The sequence below is a fragment of the Carlito syrichta genome, unplaced genomic scaffold, assembly GCF_000164805.1.
Source record: "Carlito syrichta isolate Samal-C Ts95f unplaced genomic scaffold, Tarsius_syrichta-2.0.1 Scaffold316420, whole genome shotgun sequence".
Taxonomy (NCBI): domain Eukaryota; kingdom Metazoa; phylum Chordata; class Mammalia; order Primates; family Tarsiidae; genus Carlito; species Carlito syrichta.
The window spans coordinates 1,878,737-1,898,659 of NW_007260516.1; the positions used below are offsets into that span (position 1 = coordinate 1,878,737).

Consider the following 19,923-nt stretch of genomic DNA (forward strand, 5'->3'; position numbering starts at 1 on the left):
AGTCTGGGCGACAGAGTGAGACTCCAACTCAAAAAAAAAAAAAAAAAAATTACTCTGGGCCGGGTGCAGCGGCTCCTGCCTGTAGTTCCAGCACTTTGGGAGGCCGAGGTGAGAGGATTGCCTGAGCCCACGGGTTCGAGACCATCCTGGGCAACTTGACAATACCTCATCTCTACAATAAAAAATTACTCTGTTGCTTGGAGCCTAAGACAGTCCTTAGAGAATAAGGCATCATGGTGACAGTGGAGTTGAAATCCCCATCATGCAATGAAAAGCGCTTGTCAGTCTCGCATATAATTCTCTAAGTCAATGTCTCCTCCTCTCCTCTTTCTTCCTCTCCCGACAAGCTTGGTTCTTCAGAGGTGAGGGTGCAGATCCATGCAGCATCCCTGGATTGGCTGTAAAATGAAAAACAGGGAGATCACCAAATTCCAGGATTAATTTAAGTTTAGACAAGATATAGAAAATAATTAGACTGTGGAATCTTTGAAAGGAAACCCACACTAAAGTAAAGGTTCATGGGAGAATTTCTCTTCATAGAGTTTCCGTGAAGCCCTATGACTGGTTGACTAGTGCTTCTAAAACTTCAGTATGCCCACAAACCCTGGGGGGAGTGGCATTTGTTAAAATGCAAATTCTGATTCAACTGTCTATGGTGGGCCTGAGAATTTGCATTTCTTTTTTTTTTTGAGTTGGAGTCTCACTCTGTCACCCAGGCTAGAGTGCAGTGGCACACTCATGGCCACCCCAGTTTTGACCTGCTGGGCTCAGGTGATCCTTCCCCCTCAGCCTTCCAAGTAGCTGGAACTATAGGCGCTGGCTACCACGCCTGGCTAATTTTTTTTTTTTTTTTTTTAATGTATAGAGATGAGGTCTCATCAAGTTGCCCAGGCTGTTCTTGAACCCGTGGGTTTAGGCAATCCCATCACCTCAGCCTTTCAGTGCTGGGATTACAGGCTTGAGCTACCACACCGACTGAGAATTTGCATTTGTAACAAGCTGCCCTTAAGGCTATTGTTTTATCAACCAATCAAGAAGTTGGAAGAAATTAGATTGTGTCAGAATGAAGTAGACTTTTTATTGACCTTACCTAGTGGATTTTCTTAATTATTTTATTTACAAGGTACATGTGATATTTTGATACATGCATACAATGTGTAATGAAAAAATTAGAGTAATTGGCATATCCATCACTTCACACATTTATCATTTCTTTGTGTTGGGAACATTCCAACTCTTCTAGCTGCTTTGAAAGCCATTCTTCAAGATTATACATGAATTTATCTGATGGGGTCTGATGGCTGTCTCCACCTCTCCTTGCCTTAAATGAAATGGATTTATTTTCTATAATATGTGTAACTACAAACTACAGTTTCTAGAAACTTAAATAGCTTTCCCTCATTATCTTCCATTATAAAATGATACGTATATTGCTGGATAATAAAATATCATAATACAGTTATGAAATGCTTAAGGAGATAACATTTAGAGTCAGATATTTACGAGTAAGATGCTAATTATCTGGGAAGCAAAAAATAAACTTAGACACAAGTAATAAAGTACTAAGGTAAAAAAAATAAGCAAATTCCAGTGTCACTTATGAAGTGATAGGAGGTGATTTCACAGGGAGCAATGATAAATGTTTTGACTATCTTATTTTCACTTTTTGTCCATTTCAGACCGTATTTTTCTATTAGGTTTCACATCCCAGTTAATTTCTTTGGTCTCCTTTTACACCTTTGTTATTGTGTGTTGTGTGCCCACGCTAGTGTCTTTGTGCGTCATGGAGAGGGGTACGCACGCGCGTGTGTGTGTGTGATCTTAAACTTGGCTCTACTCAGTGATGGCGATGGGAAAAGACCGCCTAGAAAGTTAAACATAAGGCTGGGTGGGGTGGCTTGACCAGCAATCTCAACACTGGGAGAGGCTAAGGCAGTAGGATCACATGAGGTTAGAAGATCGAGACCAGACTGGGCAGCATAGAGAGATCCCATCTATACAAAAAAAATTTTTTTTTTTAAATTTAATTGGATGTGGTGGCTCCTGTCTGTAGTCCCAGCCCAACTACTTGAGAAATTGAGGTAGGAGGATTGCTTGAGCCCAGGAGTTTAAGGCTTCAGTGAGCCATGATCGTGCCACTGCTCTCCATCCTGGGTGACAAAGGGAGACACCAACTCAAAAAAAAAAAAGGAAGGGAGGGAGAGAAGGAGAGAGGAAGGAAGGAAAGGAAGATAAACATAGAGAAAAGACGTTCCTTCCATATCTTCAGGACGCCTTGAAAGGAATGGATGAACATGTGCAAACTCATTCAGAATCTGTGAGGATCTTAGCACAGAGGTGGGACCAAGCACAAAGGAGATAACCATGGTCACTAGGGATCTACATTGAGCCCACTCTCCCCTTAGCTGACCCAGCTCAAAATGAGACCAAGGAGAAGCCATAGCCATCTGGGAACGAAAAGACTCGACTTGCAACAAGAGATAAGATTAGAAAATTTGATTCACTTTACAAAGTGCTATTAAAATATTCAGTCCCTTCACTCCTTTAAGAAACTTTGTCTACTGCATGCTAGTGCCTGCCTTGGCACTGGGAATTCAAAGGCGATATGACTGTGATCTGCTCTAAGACCCTCTCTGTCCCGAGTGATATACCTGGAATGAAATCTCTTATAAGATAAACTACCAGAGTAGAAACAGACGCAAAGTGCAGGGTTGTCATTGGAGAGGGTGACAAGTGCATTCTAACTGCTGCCAGTTTCTCATTTTAAAATATATAGTTTATCTTAGTTTTCAAAATCTCTATGTGGTGGGCCCAGTGTATTCTTGGATTGACTTGGCTGAACTCAATGATCACCTTATTTCTGAACCTTTTGTTGATCTTTCCGATAGAATAAATTCTCCTTTTCTTGATTCTCTTTATTTATAGATTCATGATAATTCTTTTTACTGGTGACTAGTGGAATATTTGGTATGCGTACCTCTATCTGCCTAGGCACTAAACTACTTGAGAACCAGCTCTGTGACTTACATGCTCTGCTCTCATAAGAACTGGCAGTGTGCCCAGGCATAACAAATGCACAATTAAAGTATAAATGTTGGTGAATTGAATTTGAGAATTGCCCAAATTCAAAGCAGAGATACATGACTCATGGTACCCGGGACTTAGACTTGATGTTTGCTCCAATTAGACTTTGTCTGTGGACCACGAAGAAGAGAAAATAAATCGTATCATACAAAAATAAATGATGTTTCATGAATTATTAGAACGGTAAAGATTCGAGGAGTACATAGTTTATTAAATTTTATAACTTTAATAAGATGAATACAAACTTTAAGAGATGTGAATAACTTATTGTAGATTTTCCTGAGATTCTCTTTGTGAGAAAGGTCATCATCTTTTGGAGAGAACTTAGCTTGATTCTATTTTAATAATGTAGATTCATCTTCGGAACAGGTCTAGATTATCTCTAGGGGAGCTGAAGAAAAATGAAATCAGTCGTTCTGAGACATTTTATCTACACTATGTAATAAGTTGTTGTTGGAAATTTTGGGATTTTTTTCAGAGTTTTGCATTTCTTTCCAGATATTTAGGGCACTATTGATTACTATCCATCTTTTACATCTATTAAGAAAAAACTCAAATTCCATATCAACTGGGATCCCATCTAGTTCCTGGGTGGAGCTGGCTATTTGTCATTCCAAAGAAAGAAACCAGAAAGGGGTCATATAACTAAACACATGAACAAAAATGATTGCTTGTCTGAAAAAAATATTAAATTTGCTCCTCTGGGATGAAATAAGGATTTTTCATTATTATGAGCTTAGATGTATCTTCTTTATCGGGCTGTAAACAAATAGAAAACATTTTATACAATACTATTTTTCTTCCAAGAATATTGGATGTCCAATTCTTTGTATTTCTTTTTTTTTTTTTAAGTTGGAGTCTCTGTCAGCCAAGATGGAGTGCAGTGGTTTGCTCACAGCCACCCAAGTGTCAACCTGCTGAGCTCAGGCGATCCTTTCACCTCAATCTTCCAAGTAGCCAGAACTACAGGCATGCTCCACCATGCCTGGCTAATTTTTTGATTTATTGTAAAGATGAAGTCTCACCAAGTTGCCCAAGCTGGTCTCCAACCCCTGGGCTCAGGCAATTCTCTCACCTCGGTCTCCCAAAGTGCTGGGATTACAGGATTGAGCCACCACGTCTGGCCCAATTCTTTGTATTTCTAACCAGTATCTTAATTGGAAATATTAACTAAGATAATCTAAGTGTTCTAAATTATATTTCTTCATGAATTGGGGGGGAGAATTAAAAGAAGTCACTTTTGCCTAATAGTCTGAGGCACTTTTAAAAATTTTAATTTAGGGAATGTTGTAACAGGTATGACACTTAATTGTAACCTAAGATTTGGAGTCCATACCTATAACACTTGATAATTGATTTTATTTATTTTTATTTATTTATTTATTTATTTATTTTTGAGTTGGAGTCTCACTCTGTCACCCAGACTGGAGTGCAGTGGCCGCTCCCGGCCACCGCAGCCTCGACCTGCTGTGGGCTCCGGCGATCCTTCCTCCTCAGTTTTCCGAGTAGCCAGAATTACAGGCGCGCACTACCACGCCCGGCTAATTTTTTGATTTATTGTAGAGATGAGGTCTCGCCTGCCCAGGCGGGTCACGAAGATAATTGATTTTAATCAAATTACTTAAGATCTCTTCATTTCCATCCCTCATTAATAAAAATAGTGGTCAATGTACCTTTATTTTAACTCAGAAGGGGGTAATAAAACTCTATTAACTTTACTTGCTGAAATGGCTATAGTTCCCACTCTTGGAAAAAATACATAATTTTTAAAAATTTAACTAATTTCAGAAAAATTTAAAAAGCCATCTAAATTAACTATCAAATAAGGGACCAATATATGCATCAAAAAAATCTAGAAAAAGAAGAACCTCTGTGCACTAAAGTGGTCAAGGAAGACTTCTAAGAAAATGGTACTTCAAGTGAATAGCAGGGTTGGCATGGAATTTAGACAAATAAAAGGACAGAGCTGTACTAGGAGGAATCTTTCAACTTGGCCAATGGCAGGAAAAGAAGGCTTAGAGAGAAGAATTTCTGCTGTGGATTTTAGACACCGAGTCTACTAACTTTGCAGGAGGAATAAGCAAAAATAAGGATATAGGAGAAAAATTTGGAAAAGTCATTGAAATCCAAATCTTGAATTCCAGACAAATGAGTTTAATTAGTTTGTGGCTAAAACGGAATGATGAGAGGTTCTTTAAAAAGAGAGAGAGAAAAGAAGAAGACAGAGAAAATGTTCTGAAGACTTGTTTTAAGATTAGTAGGTGGGGCATGGTGGGTCACACCTGTAATCCCAGCACTTTGGGAGGCAGAGGCAAGAGGATTACCTTAGCCCAGGGGTTCAAGACCAGCCTGAGAACTTGGTGAGACCTCGTCTCTACATTAAATTTAAAAATTAGCTAGACATAGTGGTACATGCCTGTAGTTCCGGCTTCTTGGAAGGCTGAGGCAGAAGGCTGGCCTGAGCCCAGAAAGTCAAGGCTGTGGCGGCTATGAGCTTGCCACTACACTCCAGCCTGGGTGACACAGTGAGACTCCAACTCAAAAAAAGAAACAGAAAAAAAGAAGTAATCTTCTTCTGATTACATGTTCAGGGTAATTGAAAGAGAGGGGGAATAGTCTAGAAAACAGCTAGAAAACCATTTTGAAAATCCAATATGAAATAAAAGTAGCCTAATCTAAGATGATAGCCAGGATCAGTTTTTGAAACCACATGAAACAAATAGCCCTCAAGCATAAGAAAAGATATTCATTCATTATATGAGAAATGTAAATTACAACCACTGAGAGATACCAATTCTCACCTATCACATGGACAAAAATTCGGAAACATACAAGTTCTGCAGGCAAGCTGGGAAAGCAAACACTCTTAGTTCTTGCTAGTGGGAAGATGGGATGACTGTTGACGGAAATTTGACAGTATATAACACAACCACATGTGTATTTACCATTTGACACCTCAGTACTTCTAGGAATCTAACCTTGGGACACACATTCACAAATTGATAACAGCATATTCATAATGCTATTCATTGTGGTATTATTTTGGGTAGTAAACTATTAGAAACAGCCTAAATGCCCATTCATGGAAGATTGGCTGAATCAACTAAGGTACATATACACGACGGAGGACTTTGCAGCCCTCAAAAGAGCAAAGGAGATTTACATGAACTGATAGTGATTTCATGGTCCACTGTAACATAGAAGGCAAGGTGCCAAACTTGCACACAGTGTGCTACCTTTTGGGGAAGAAAATTATAAAATAAAATGTGTGCATGGATCTGTATTTTTACTTTTTTTCAAAAAGAAATACAGAAATGATGATGAATAAGAAACTAAGATGGATACTTATAGAGAAAGGGGTAAGAGAGATGGAAGCAAGACTTTAGGTCTATCTTTTTAGTTTTGATTTTAATCAGGTGTTTTACATACTCATAATAAATGACACATTAACTGATATGAGTGGGCTCCCACTAGTCAAATTTAAGACGATATTAAGCATTCTTAAAAGTGGATAATAAAGAATTGCAATTCAATTAACTTACATATCTATGCATTAATAGCAATATTTAAAGAAGAAAAATGAAAAAGGAGGGAAATAGAATAAAAGGGAAAGCTCTTCTTGCCAGAAAAATTTCAGCTGTCATATGTACAAGAAAAGAATGAGGAGATCACCATTTTGCATGCACAAGTATTTGACACAAGGGGGAATCAGCAAAATGTTAAATTCATCGGGGAGGAAATCATTGGGGGACAGGATAATCACACAAACTCCAAGTACCACCACAATTAATAGTTAATTACAATGGAGAGATTTGCTAATTACCAACTTAAACGAGTTATGATACTTAGTATCACTATTATTAGTTCCATACAACCTGACATTCTGTGTCTCCTGATGCAATATATTAACAAGTACATAATATCACCTAGTATCCTTGACAAAAGTGTCTAGATCAGTAATTTTCAACTGGAAGTGATTAGGCCACCATGGAATATGTGTCAATGTTTTGAGATATTTTTGACTGTCGTGACTGAGATTGTTACTTTCATCTAGTGGATAGAGGTCAAGGATGCTGACCATTATTCTACTATGCGCTGGATAGGCCCTCCACAACAAAGAATTTCCTGGTTCAAAATGTTAGTAGTACTGAGGTTCAGAAAACCTTATTTAGCCTAAAGATAAATCCAGAATGTGGAGTATCTATAAGAAGCCTACCTGTATTCTTAAAGAAAATTTGACATTATGTGAAAAAAACAAAAACCCAAATGAAAATAAAATAATTAGCCGGGCTCAGTGGCTCAGCCTGTAATCCCGTGACTTGGGAGGCTGAGGTGGGTGGATTGCCTGAGCCCGTGGGTTCGAGACCCACCTGGGCAACTTGGTGAGACCTCATCTCTACAATAAGTCAAAAATTAGCCGGACGTGGTAGCGTACATCTGTAGTTCCAGCTACTTGGAAGGCTGAGGCAGAAGGATCACCGGAGCCCAGCAGGTCGAGGCTGCGGTGGCCGGGAGTGGCCACTGCACTCCAGTCTGGGCAACAGAGTGAGACACCAACTCAAAAAAAAAAAAAAAAAAAGAAAAGAAAAGAATTAAATTAAAGAGTATAAATAGAGCAACCCCTTCAGGTCTCCTCCTGCTGTGGTAACTTTACTGTCTTCTCAATAAATTCTACTTTCTCACCTTCCAAAAAGAAAAGAGTGTAAATAGGTAAAAACAACCAAGAAAATGCATCAAAACTGACTAGAGCCTAGACTTTTTTCTTTTTATCCTCTATCTTTATTGGAGTATATATGACAAATAAAAATTGTATATATTTGAGGCGTACAATATAATTTTTTAACTTCATTTTTTCATTAGCAAAAATAAATGCATATGTCTATGATATACAACACAATGTCTTGAAATATATATACATTGTGGAGTGGCCAAATCAGGCTAATTAACATATGCATCCCTTCACATATTTATCATTTTTTTGTGCTGGGAATGCAAAATCTACTCTCAGTGATTGTCTTTCTTTTTTTATTTTTTAGAAGTGAGACAAAATCCTTTATTAGAAGATACATCAAAATAAAAAAATATCAGAATAAAAAGAAAGCTCTTCTTGCCAGAAAAATTTCAACTGTCATATAGCCAAGAAAATAACAGGGAAATCATCATTTTGCATCCACTAGTGGATTGACTCAAGGGTGAATCAGCAAATCCTCTATAGATATTAAACTCAGGTAGAAAATTGTTGGGGAACAGGATAATCACACAAACTCCTGGTGATCACACAAACCCCTAAGCCAGGAACAGAAGAGGGGACTACTCCAGCACTGGCAGAAAGTACCCAGGGGGGTGCTTCTTTCACCAAACAACTTTCTGGGAGCCATAAATAGGACAAATATTTACGGAAGTCCTGGAGAAGACAGATCACTTTTTTCTCCACAGAAGAGGAAGGGGCTTGGGGTCCAGCCCTGTTCCTACCGCGAGAGCAGGCGACTCTCAGAAGTCATCATATAAAATCATGACCTCAAGAATTCAGTCATGAGCCCTGTAGAAGACCCTAGAAAGAGGGCCCACCCCCCAGGTCTAGAGGAGGTTAACTCTAGTCCAGCAGTGAGGAGAGCCCCTCCCCACAATCAAAGCACTAGCGTTCAGTTCCCCCACCTCCCTCTAAGACCTGCATACTCTTAGTGATTTTCAAAGTGTAGGATACATTGTTAGCAACTATGGTTTGTGCAATGTCATATATACATATATATACATATATATTATATCTATATATATACAATGAATACATACACATTGTAAGCTAATTGCCACAATCAGTCTAATTAACATATCAATTACCTCACAAACTTTGTGTATGTGTGTGTGTGTGTGTGTGTGTGTGTGTGTGTGTGTGTGTGTGTTAGGACATTTAGGATCTATTCTCTTGGCAAATTTCAAGTATAAAATACGGTATTATTAACGAATCATCCTTGCGTCCCAGAGGTAAATTCCACTCGATCGTGGTGTATATTCCTGTTAATGTGCTATTGAATTTGGTTTGCTAGTATTTTGTTGAGGGTTTCTGCATCTACATTCATTAAGAATATTGGTTTATAATTTTCTTTTTTTTTTTTTTTGAGTTGGAGTCTCACTGTGTCGCCCAGACTGGAGTGCAGTGGCCGCTCCCGGCCACCGCAGCCTCGACCTGCTGGGCTCCGGCGATCCTTCCGCCTCAGCCTTCCGAGTAGCTGGAACTACAGGCGCGTGCTACCACGCCTGGCTCATTTTTTTTTATTTATTGTAGAGATGAGGTCTCGCCAAGTTGCCCAGGCGGGTCTCGAACCCACGGGCTCAGGCAATTCACTCACCTCAGCCTCCCAAGGCGCAGGATTACAGGATGAGCTACCAAGCCCGGCTTGGTTTATAATTTTCTTACAGTACCTTTGTCTGGTCTTAGTATTGGGGTAATGCTGACCTCATAAAATTAGTCTGTAAGACAACTGACCTGGTTGCTTAGAGGAGATTCAGTGTCATTTTAAAAAACAAATAAAAATAAGACAACTAAGTAAAAGAGAATAGAGAGAGAAAATAACCAAGAAAATGCCTAAATATTTATTTCAACCTGGATTTTTTAAAGTGTTAAAACCTGTTTGGGGACAACTAGATATATTTTCATATAATTGGATAATATTTCTGAATTAATGTTCCTTCAGATGTGACAATTTTGTTGTGACTGGGTAGCAGTATGTCCTTTACTTAGAAAATTTAGGAGATGCCTGAGAAAGTACTTAGGGATAAAGATGCCATGATGTCTTCGATGTATTTTCAAATGGTTTGGGAAAAAATAAAGGATCTAGGTGAATCATATAAAGTTGTTTGTTGTACTACTATTTTAGCCTTTCTGAGGATTGGAAATTTAAAAAAAAACATGTTTTAAAAATGCATGTCATGCTCTATTAGTAGAGAGGGTTTAGACACAACAGTATCCCAGTAGCAATAACCACCACACCAAGCACCTAGATTGCAGTTTTTTGTTTTTTGGTTTTTTTAGTTGGAGTGTCACTCCGTCACCCAGGCTGGAGTGCAGTGGCATACTCATGGCCACTACAGCCTCGACCTACTGGGCTCCAGCACTCCTTCTGCCTCAGCCTTCCAAGTAGCCAGAACTACAGGAGCGCACTACCATGCCTGGCTAATTTTTTATTTATTGTAGAGAGGAGGTCTTGCCAAGGTGCCTGGGCTGGTCTGGAACCCGTGGACTCAAGCAATCTACTCGCCTCGGCCTCCCAAAGTGCTAGGATTACAGGCTGAGCCACTGAGCCTGGCCAATAGATTGCAGTCTCTAAGACCGTTCTCCAATAAAATATAGCAAGGCTCCTTGAGGACCGGGGCAGGAAATATACAAGATGAGGCTGCAGCATCTTGTAATGACAGTAGGAAAATGCTGGGGGGAAAAAAAATCCCGTTGGATGGAGGTATGTCAAAGGGACACAGCAGCCAACTGAAAGAGTGCCCAATGGCCAAACAATTTGAGCAATAGTATAAATAAAATAGATTAGGTTATAATCCAAGTTATAAAATAAATATTCATGAGTTCATACAGCTATAAATAAATGTTTGAATAAATACATAAATACATAGAAAAGAGGAAACAAATCTTTCATGCAGAAAGATTCTAAGTAACTTATTTGAATACTTCTCTTTTTTGCTTTTTCTTTTCATTTATTTATTTATTTATTTTTGAGTTAGAGTCTCACTCCGTCGCCCGGGTTGGAGTGCAGTGGCACCCTCATGGCCACCGCAGCCTCAACCTGCTGGGCTCAGGCGATCCTTCCACCTCAGCCTTCCAAGTAGCTGAAACTACAGGCCAGCTAATTTTTTGCTTTATTGTAGAGATGAGGTCTCACTGAATTGCCCGGGTTGGTCTTGAACCTATGCTCAGGCAATCCTCTCACCTCGGCCTCCCAAAGTGCTAGGAATTACAGGTGTGAGCCACCGTGCCTGGCCCCCAAATACTTATCTTTTAGGAAAATGGAGCATTATTTCCTACTCCTTAAGTGTGGGTTGCACATTATTTTCTACTCCCAAGGATACAGTACAGAAAGGGTGGGGGCGTGAAGGACTTGATGTTCAGTGGAGAAACCTGTCAAACACTACCTCATCCAGGTGATCAAAATCAACATCAACAGTGATAAACTATGTTGGTTGAATGTATCTTTGATATATAATGTGATGAGAATGGCACTTTATCTCTATAGTCCTTCCCCAAAAAACCATGACCTCAGTTTAATAATGAGAAAAATATCAAACAACTCCCAATAGAGGGACAGTTTATAAATGCCTGATTGGTACTCCTCAAAGCTGTGAAGTTAATCAAAAAAAGTAAAGCCTGATAAACAGCCAAGAAGAGCCTAAGAAGACACGGCAAGTCAATGTAATGTGGTATTTGAATGGGATCCTGAAACAAACAAAAAACTAGGTAAAAACTAAGGAAATCTCAATAATGTATGGGCTTTAGTGCATAATAATAATTATACTACCATAAAAATAAAGGACATGGGAGGCCTACTTAGGGAGTTGCAAATGTACTGTGTCTTAAGTGCTAGGATGATTTCACATATTTGTCAAAATGCATAGGACTGTACCCCTGAAAAGGGCAAATGTTGCACTATGAAAATTATATTTTAATAAATCTGACAAAATGAAAAGTACTTCAATGTTAAAAATGGGCCCATTGGTCAGGCTTGATGGCTCAGCCTGTAATCCCAGCACTTTGGGAGGCCGAGGCGAGTGGATTGCCTGGGTCCACCAGTTCCAGACCAGCCTGGGCAACTTGGCAAGACCTCGTCTCTACAAGAAATCACAAACTAGCCAAGCATGGTAGCGCACGCCTGTAATTCTGGCTACTTGGAAGGCTGAGGCAGAAGGATTGCCTGAGCCCAGCAGGTCGAGGCTGCGGTGGCCATGAGCATGCCATTGCACTGCAGCCTGGGTGACAGAGGAAGACTCTGACTCAAAAAAAAAGAAAATCAGAAATGGGCCCATTAATGTTCTCTTTCCCATCTCTGCATAGTGTAACTATAGCAAGAACCTGATTGCTAACATTTATTGAATACTTACTAACATGCCAGGTGCTGTGCTAAGTTCTTTAAGTGTAATACCTCACTTAACTCTGAGGCATAGGTATAATTATTGTCCTCACTTTTCATATGAAGAAATTAAACTCAGAGCAGTTAAGTAATGTGCGTAAATATACTATTCTGGAAACTATTAGAACCAGGACTTGACCCTGCATAGCCCAAGATGGAAACTCGTGTATTTTATGACCCTCATTCTAACCATACTCCCTAATGTTCCTCCCCTCTGATTTTAGAGAAAAAGGTATTTTGTTTTTTGCAATAACAAAAAGATAAAGGAAAGTCTTATTTTCAGTGTCTTTCCTCGGTTCTACACACTACAGCCATTGTACTTAGTCTTGGCTCCAGCTTTATGCCCAATGACATAACCGATTTCACTAGTCAAACAGTGAAACTGTTCATCATAGTCATGCAAATTAATTTGAGGTCACTGCTCACCCAGAGCTGTCAGCCTTCAGGACCTACATCTGGAAGGTTCTAAAGTATAACAGAGCAGATAGGGGAGAGTCCACATCAGCAAGACTGAGAGGAGAGGTGAGTACATTTTCAGTTAGCCCTGGCTTCTTCCCCACCACTTTACCTTCCTTCAGTTGCATTCACCTTTACAAGGAACTATTTTGCTTTCTGGGAAAGTGGGTTCTATTATAAGGGTGTAATTGGCAGGAGATACTCCTTTCTCCTTCACCCTAACCTACATTAAATTCAAGCTTCAGATCCAGGAATTAGAGACCTCATTTACTATTGCTACTCTATTTTTCTATAAGAAGTAAGGCTTGTAGAAAAATATGTGTTGGAGGCATCTGAGGCAGGAGGCTCACACTTTAGTTTTCTAGTGGAGCAGGTATGCAGGGTTTCCAAATCAAATGTTGAGGTCACAGATTACTATTTATTTCACCTTTGCCCAGATCTCCCATTGGGCCTTTTCCACACACTCTCGGAGAACAAGAAGAAAGGCATCGCTGAATAAAATTTATGCTAGCACGGTAGCTCCTTTAAATTGGAAGGAAGTTACTAATTGTAAACCTAAACTCAGCATTCATAAAGAGCCTTCTTCTTAAGGACCTACTGAACCACTCACATTGTCTAACCAACCTTATTGCATGACCCAGATGGTTACAGACATCATTTCCATGAACAGATGGGGAAGGGACATTCAGGATGCTTCTTTTCTTTAAAAGGCCAAACACACAGCCAGCTTCAGAGGAAGGATTAGAATATAAATGCACTGCCACAGTTTGCTGAAGAAGAATAAGCATGCCCCTTTCTAAAATCATAATCTGATTTTGTTTTTTGTTCATTGGAGTCTTTCTGTCCCCTCATTGTCTAAATCAGCAGTCCCCAGGGACCAGTTTTGTAGAAGACAGTTTTTCCACGGATCATCAGGCATTAGATTCACAAGGAGCAGGCAACCTAGATCCCTGGCATGCAGTTCACAATAGGCTTCCCACTCCTATGAGAATCTAATGCCGCAGCCGATCTGACTAAAGACGGAGCTTACCTCTTGCTGTTTGCCAAGGTATTTTGTTTTTTGCAATAACAAAAAGACCAGTACCAGTCCACAGTTTAGAGACTGCCGCCCCCTGGTCTAACTGAGACCTCATTCGAAAGGTAAGGGTTAAGAAGATATAAAACCTTTGAGAAAAGAGGACACAGAGTTGGAAAAATTTGCAGATGTCATGCACTTACATTGTCCCATATTCATCCTGGCTTTCTTCATTAATTCTTTAGCAAATACAAATATATTGCAAGCTTTTGTGCTTTCTGCTTTCCCATCTTTGTTCTGTTTATTCCACATATGATAGGACTATATAACCTAGTAGTTATTGAGCACCATGATTCACCAAGACTTTTGCTAAACACTTAAGGTAGATGATGCCCTTTCACATCTGTAATTTTTACAGGTGAGGAGACTGAGGATTGGAGAAGTGTTGAAACTTAACCAGTTTTATGTATGGGAAGGGACAGAGTACTTCAGAAACAGTTATGAGCAACCTTGTGCATCACTCTGTTCACTCTGTCTTCACAGAGGAAGGAGCTGGCTTAGAAGCTCTTTGTTATAAATAAACACCAGGACACAAAGGGTTGTGCTGTGATATCAGGTAACCCCAAAATCTCAATGACTTCAGACAACACACTGATTTCTCTCTCTCATGCTACACTCCATCATGAGTCAGCTGAGAACTCTGCTTTGCATAGTCCTCAATCCAGAACCAGGTTGGTAGAGCAGCCCTATCTTGTCACAGCAGAAGCAAGGCAAACATTGGTTCTTTTTCTTTTTCCATTCTTTTTTTTTTTTTTTTGAATTAGTGTCTCACTCCATCGCCCAGGCTGGAGTGCAGCAGCACACTTACAGTCATCCCAGTGTCAACCTGCTGGGCTCCGGCGATCCTTTCACCTCAGCCTTCCAAGTAGTCGGAACTATAGGCGTGCACTAACCACGCCCAGTTAATTTTTTATTTATTGTAGAGTTCTCCCAAGTTCCCCGGGCTGGTCTTGAACCCGCGGGCTCAGGCAATACACTCGCCTCGGCCTCCCAAAGTGCTGGGATTACAGGCTGAGCCACTGAGCTCAGCTCAAACTTTGGCTCTTAAAGGTTTCCCCAGGACGTGGCATCTATACTTCCTGCTCACATATTTTTGGCCAAAGCAAGTCATGGAATTACTTGATCATGCCTCCCCACATAGTGGGGAGGTGCTATCTTATTATGTCCCTGCTTAAGAGAGAGAAACTAATCATTGTGAATAATGTTGACAATCTCACCAAGGTAATGACTGGGCCTATTACTGGTATATTCTGGGCTTTCACATCATGTGTTTACAGACACGTGCCCAATGATTTCTCTCTCCTGCCCTTCTGGTCCGTTATCTTACCTTGGCAGTTCCTAAGTTTTTTCTTCTCTCAAAGGAACTCTTCTGATGTTATTATTTTTTTAAAAGGACGGAATTTCCCCAAGTATTCTGTCATCTCACTTCTCTGATCTGGCAACCGATGAGTCAAGAAGAAGACCAATGATCAATGACATGTGATCAACAGGTGCCTGTCAGCTACAGGGACTGTGACCCATCTTTACTTCCATCTCTCAAATCCCTACTGTGAGGTTAATAGTGTGCTGCTATCTCTTGGTTTTGTTTGCTGCCCAAGAAATGTATTAGCCTAATATAAGGCAAGTCTTGGGAATCTGGAGAACGTTTCTCTGTTTTTGAGTTAGGTTTGAGAAATATTTAGTGAGCATCTATATCAGGCCAGGCATGGGAATATACAGAAGAATAAAACCTGTTCCTTGATTTCAAGGGGCTCACATGGAAATGGCAGAGGCCAGTGGTTCTCACCCAACGTGTACATTAGAATCACCTGGGGAGATGTAACAAGCAGCCCTGACACCCACTCCCAGTGTTTCTCATTTAATTGATCTGGAGTGAGAAACAGGCACCAGTATTTTTATTTAAACTCCCTGAATGATTCTAATGTGCTGTCAGAGTTGAAAACCACTGATTAAGAGGGACATGTAAACAGATAACTTCAATTTCATGTTTAAAATACTTTGTTGAGGATAGAAGCTGAAATAGAGGCAGATATATAGTAGTTTATGAATTATAATTTATTGTTCATTCCGTAGGTGCTCAGTTAGGTAAGTGCTTACATGAGCTCTAATCTTCAATACGACGTTCTCTATTCAAAATCCTTATCCTCATTTTATGAACTAGAAAACCAGTGCCCAGGGAGCTTGTGTCATTTGCCCAAAGTTACATAGCTAGCACGTATTAGAGCCAACTTCAAACATAGGACCATCTGGCTCCAAACCTGAAGACCGTCCCAATATTTGCCCTTTTTCTAGAGTAGACTGCACTCATACACTGTTTTCCTAGAGAATATAATTGAAAGTCATGGGAAGATCGATCTGCTATATTTGTTTCATTCTTGGTTACATTCTGTGTTCCTTAGTTGTGTCTCATGACAATTCCCCTGCTCCTTCTCCTACATTCAAATTCACAGTCTCATGATAATGGGGAAGAAGAGTGCAATGGTGAGGTATCTTAAGTTCAAGTCTAGAGCAATTAGCTCATCATCTTGGCTCTTCATGTGATTACACTCTTTTCCCCTGGAGCCGGGTATAATCAAAGTTCCTCCTACTTGTTGTGTAACTGACCTGTGAAGTCGAGCTCTGAGTCAAGTCTGTCTGGATCACGTATGCTGGCAGAAAGAACTGAGCCAAGTGCTTCCAAAACAAACCTAGTTAAACAAGCGCACAGTGTGGTTGAGCCCAACACACAGGACAGAGGGTTCAGAAGATGTCTGCCAGTCTCGAAAGCAATGTAGGGTCTACAACATTTAACTTTCAGTGTTTACAGGGGTCACTGGCCTGGAGGGATGAATTTTGCCTTTATAGAAGAATCTAGAAGCCAATGAGAATGGTTTTGCATGATTAAGAATAATAAGCTGGAAAACCATTTCCAAATTACTTCCCTTTCGTAAAATATCTTTGAATTTTCTGAAATCCTTAGGCAACCAAGACCCCAGCTCATGTCTGTCTATCAAGCTTAAACGAAAATAAAAGTGGTTAGGTTTTATCTGGTTTTGCAGGAGTGTGGAAAATGGATTCAGAAATCTTAGTCTCTATTCATCTCCATCCTTCCCTACCACAGTGAAAATCTTTGGTAAGTCTCATGCACATTTCGTTTCTCAATTCTATCCTGTCTTAAAAAGGAAAACACCATATAAGTTGTCTTCCTTGTACCTCTTAATAGGGCCCCTAGAGATTATAATAAAAACTCAGAAGATCATGTCTTAAGCTCTTCAAGAAAGAGGAACTGAGAGCTTCTATTATTAATATCAAAATAAGACTTAATTTGCTTTCTTTCCATTTCCACCCTTTTTCGTTTTTGTTTTGGCTTTGGTTTTGAGTCAGCATCTCACTCTGTCACAAAGACTGGAGTTCAGTAGGGTGGTGTGGCTCACCGCAGCCTCAATCTCCTGGTCTCATGCAAGCCTTCTGCCTCAGCCTTCTGAGTAACTGGTACCGTGAGCACACGCCATCATGCCTGGCTAATTTTTTTTTAATTTTTTTAAATTTTTTTGTAGAGATGAGATCTTGCTATGTTGCCCAGGCTGGTCTCAAACCCCGAGGCTTAAGTAATCCTTCCACCTTGGTCTCCCAAAGTGCTGGGATGACAGGCATGAGCCACCGCACCTGGCCATTTCCACCTTTTTCTTTCCTATCATATCTGCCAACATCAAGAGGCTTGTTGGTGTATCTGTGGTCACATGGATCACTTGTGCACCATTGTGTCACAGCACCTCGCCAAGTGCCTGTCCCCAGGGAGGCACTCAGTCCGGTCCAGTGGCTTCCAGGCTGTTGTTAGATGTCCTCATCTCACCCTCCAACTCTCCATCTCCCTGTGCCACAGCTAAACTGCCACTTCATGGTCCTTTACCAGATGGTGGGAAGAGCTTCAAGCTCCACTGGTGGAGGAGAAAAAAGAAACTGATTTGAGTCACAGAGCAGACACCAAAGGAGAGAGAAGCTGAGTGTGGACGAGGCGGGAGCATCTGCACGTTGATACCAGCTGCTCAGCAGGCTGGTCTCCAACTGCGAGCTGGGCCAACGACGAGTGTCAGTAATTGCCTCTGCACCTCGAGAGTCTGAAATTCCAGCTTTCCAAAAGTCAACAGGAGGGTAATTTGGTAGGAGTCCAGACTCATCCTTTCCACAATGTATCTCTGCAACTCCCACCAGGGAAATCTTGGCTATATCCCTTCTGCCAGCCTCCAGCTCTGTTTCCAGTACAGTGGGCCAGCCCAGGGTGTTAGAAGCAGAAGGGGGACCAAATAGCACAGCAAGCTGGAGAAGGCAGCGGGTGGGGGGCGGGGAGTGGCCCAGGGACAGGAACCAGGAAGGGCCATGCCTCATTGACCATTCATTGGCCAAGCACCGAAAGCTGGAGAAGTGGAAGGCGAGGGGTATCCATACTGATATCTCTACACCTTAGCCATGTTCTCACTGATGATCTGACTGGGCCACTCAGGCCTTTTTCCTCCCCAGCTGTGACCATGGCTGTCTGTAGCAGCCAACTTTACTTTCTTTCTCCCCACATCTTTTTCAGAAAGACAGAGTGTCTGACTAGCTATAAACTATCCCACCACTAGGTAAGACAAGTGAATGTGTTGTATGAACCAGGCAGGTGACCCGGGAATGTCTACCTATCAGCTTGTTGTTCCACAGCCCCCAAGGACAGGGAGGCCCCTGGAGACACTGAGAGAGCAGTTTCTACTCCATCAGCTCACCAGGGCAAGAGAGCATCAAAGGAGGGATGTCACCCCTGGGTGACAAGTATAACCTGGAGATGCAAGTGGTAGAATATTTGAGTTTCCCAATGTCCCCGACCAGAAATAGCTAACAGCTTGATTTGTCCTCATGATGGAACTTTATGCCCTCAAATAATTGCTAGAAACCTGAATGTTCCATTGGAAAAATAAGTCAACCAAAAAATGTAGACTCCTGATGACCGTGACCCCAAGATTTGAGTGATGATATCGAACCTTTGGGTTAGGTTTGAAGGTGAGTCTTGAAAGAGAAAGAGAAGTTGTTTTGAAGAGGTGCTTATTAGAAGCGGAGTGCAATCATGCTAGCTGCCCAGGCCAATTGTAAAATTGCAGATTTATTGTGTTTCGCAGAAATGCAGCCTGTACCTTTGAAATATTATTCAAATGACCTGATTTCAACTTTGAAATCTTACATGAATTGAAACAAGTGAATTAGGGAGGGCTCTTGCCTTCAGCACTAAAGGGTCTGTGGGAGGTGAGTCCAGAACCATTTATAGTAGTGATAAAATACTATATTTAAGACTGTAAAAATTTGGCATTCGAGGTCTCAGTTCAGAAGTAAATTCATTTTATGTGTTCGGCAAAGGAGTAACTAGAAAGTTTTACAAATGGGAAGTTTGACCTACTGAGATTTTAAAGATAAAATATGACAATTTTTCTTTGGGACTGGGTATGGTCAACCCCCCTCCTTGAATGTTGAAATGCAAATGAGAGCCATGAAGTCAGTAACAACTTAGCTTTATCATGGTACACATGGCTAATGACAGTTACCCAAAGCCATTGTCCAACTGTCACATTATGTGCCCAAATGTGCATTAATGGAATGGGCCACTTGGGAACTTAGCAAGTAACTGGGAAAAGCATCAGAGCCATGCCCAATTACCAAACACCTCATCTGATAGGGCATTATGCTTTGGCCCTGCCAAGAAGCCAGTGGTCCTTTACTTAGGAATTCTGTGTCTGGCTCAAGCTAGAACTGGTAGATGATGCTTGACTACCAGCAGATGGGTGCTTCAATCAAAAGAACCTTATTAACTTTAGTCTTCTGTACATCTCTGGCCTCATCACCTACCTCACCCTTATTTTCCAGTTACACTGGAGGGTTCAGGATGTGATTGCTTCTAGCCCATTCCCAGGCCCCTCTTCACTAGCTGTCTATTCCATCTGGAATGTTCTTCCTGAGATATTAAAGTGGCGGACTCCTTTCTGACATCACATCTCAGTTCAAATATCACCTCCTAAGAGGCTTATCCTTGGCACCCAATTAAGTCTCTCTCTCTCCGTACACACACACACACACACACACACACACACACACACACACACACTCAGACACACATCAAACACTCTATTTTAATTCTGCATTTCATATGTAATTATCCCGTGTTTTAATTTTTTTTTT

The 19,923-nt window shown here is 40.8% G+C and overlaps 1 protein-coding gene across 1 annotated transcript in view; it reads left to right on the top strand.

Moving 5' to 3' along the window:
- Positions 1–19,923, top strand: part of PCSK5 (proprotein convertase subtilisin/kexin type 5) — a 467,206-nt gene that overhangs the window by 351,359 nt on the left and 95,924 nt on the right. The gene's annotated exons all lie outside the window — the stretch shown is intronic.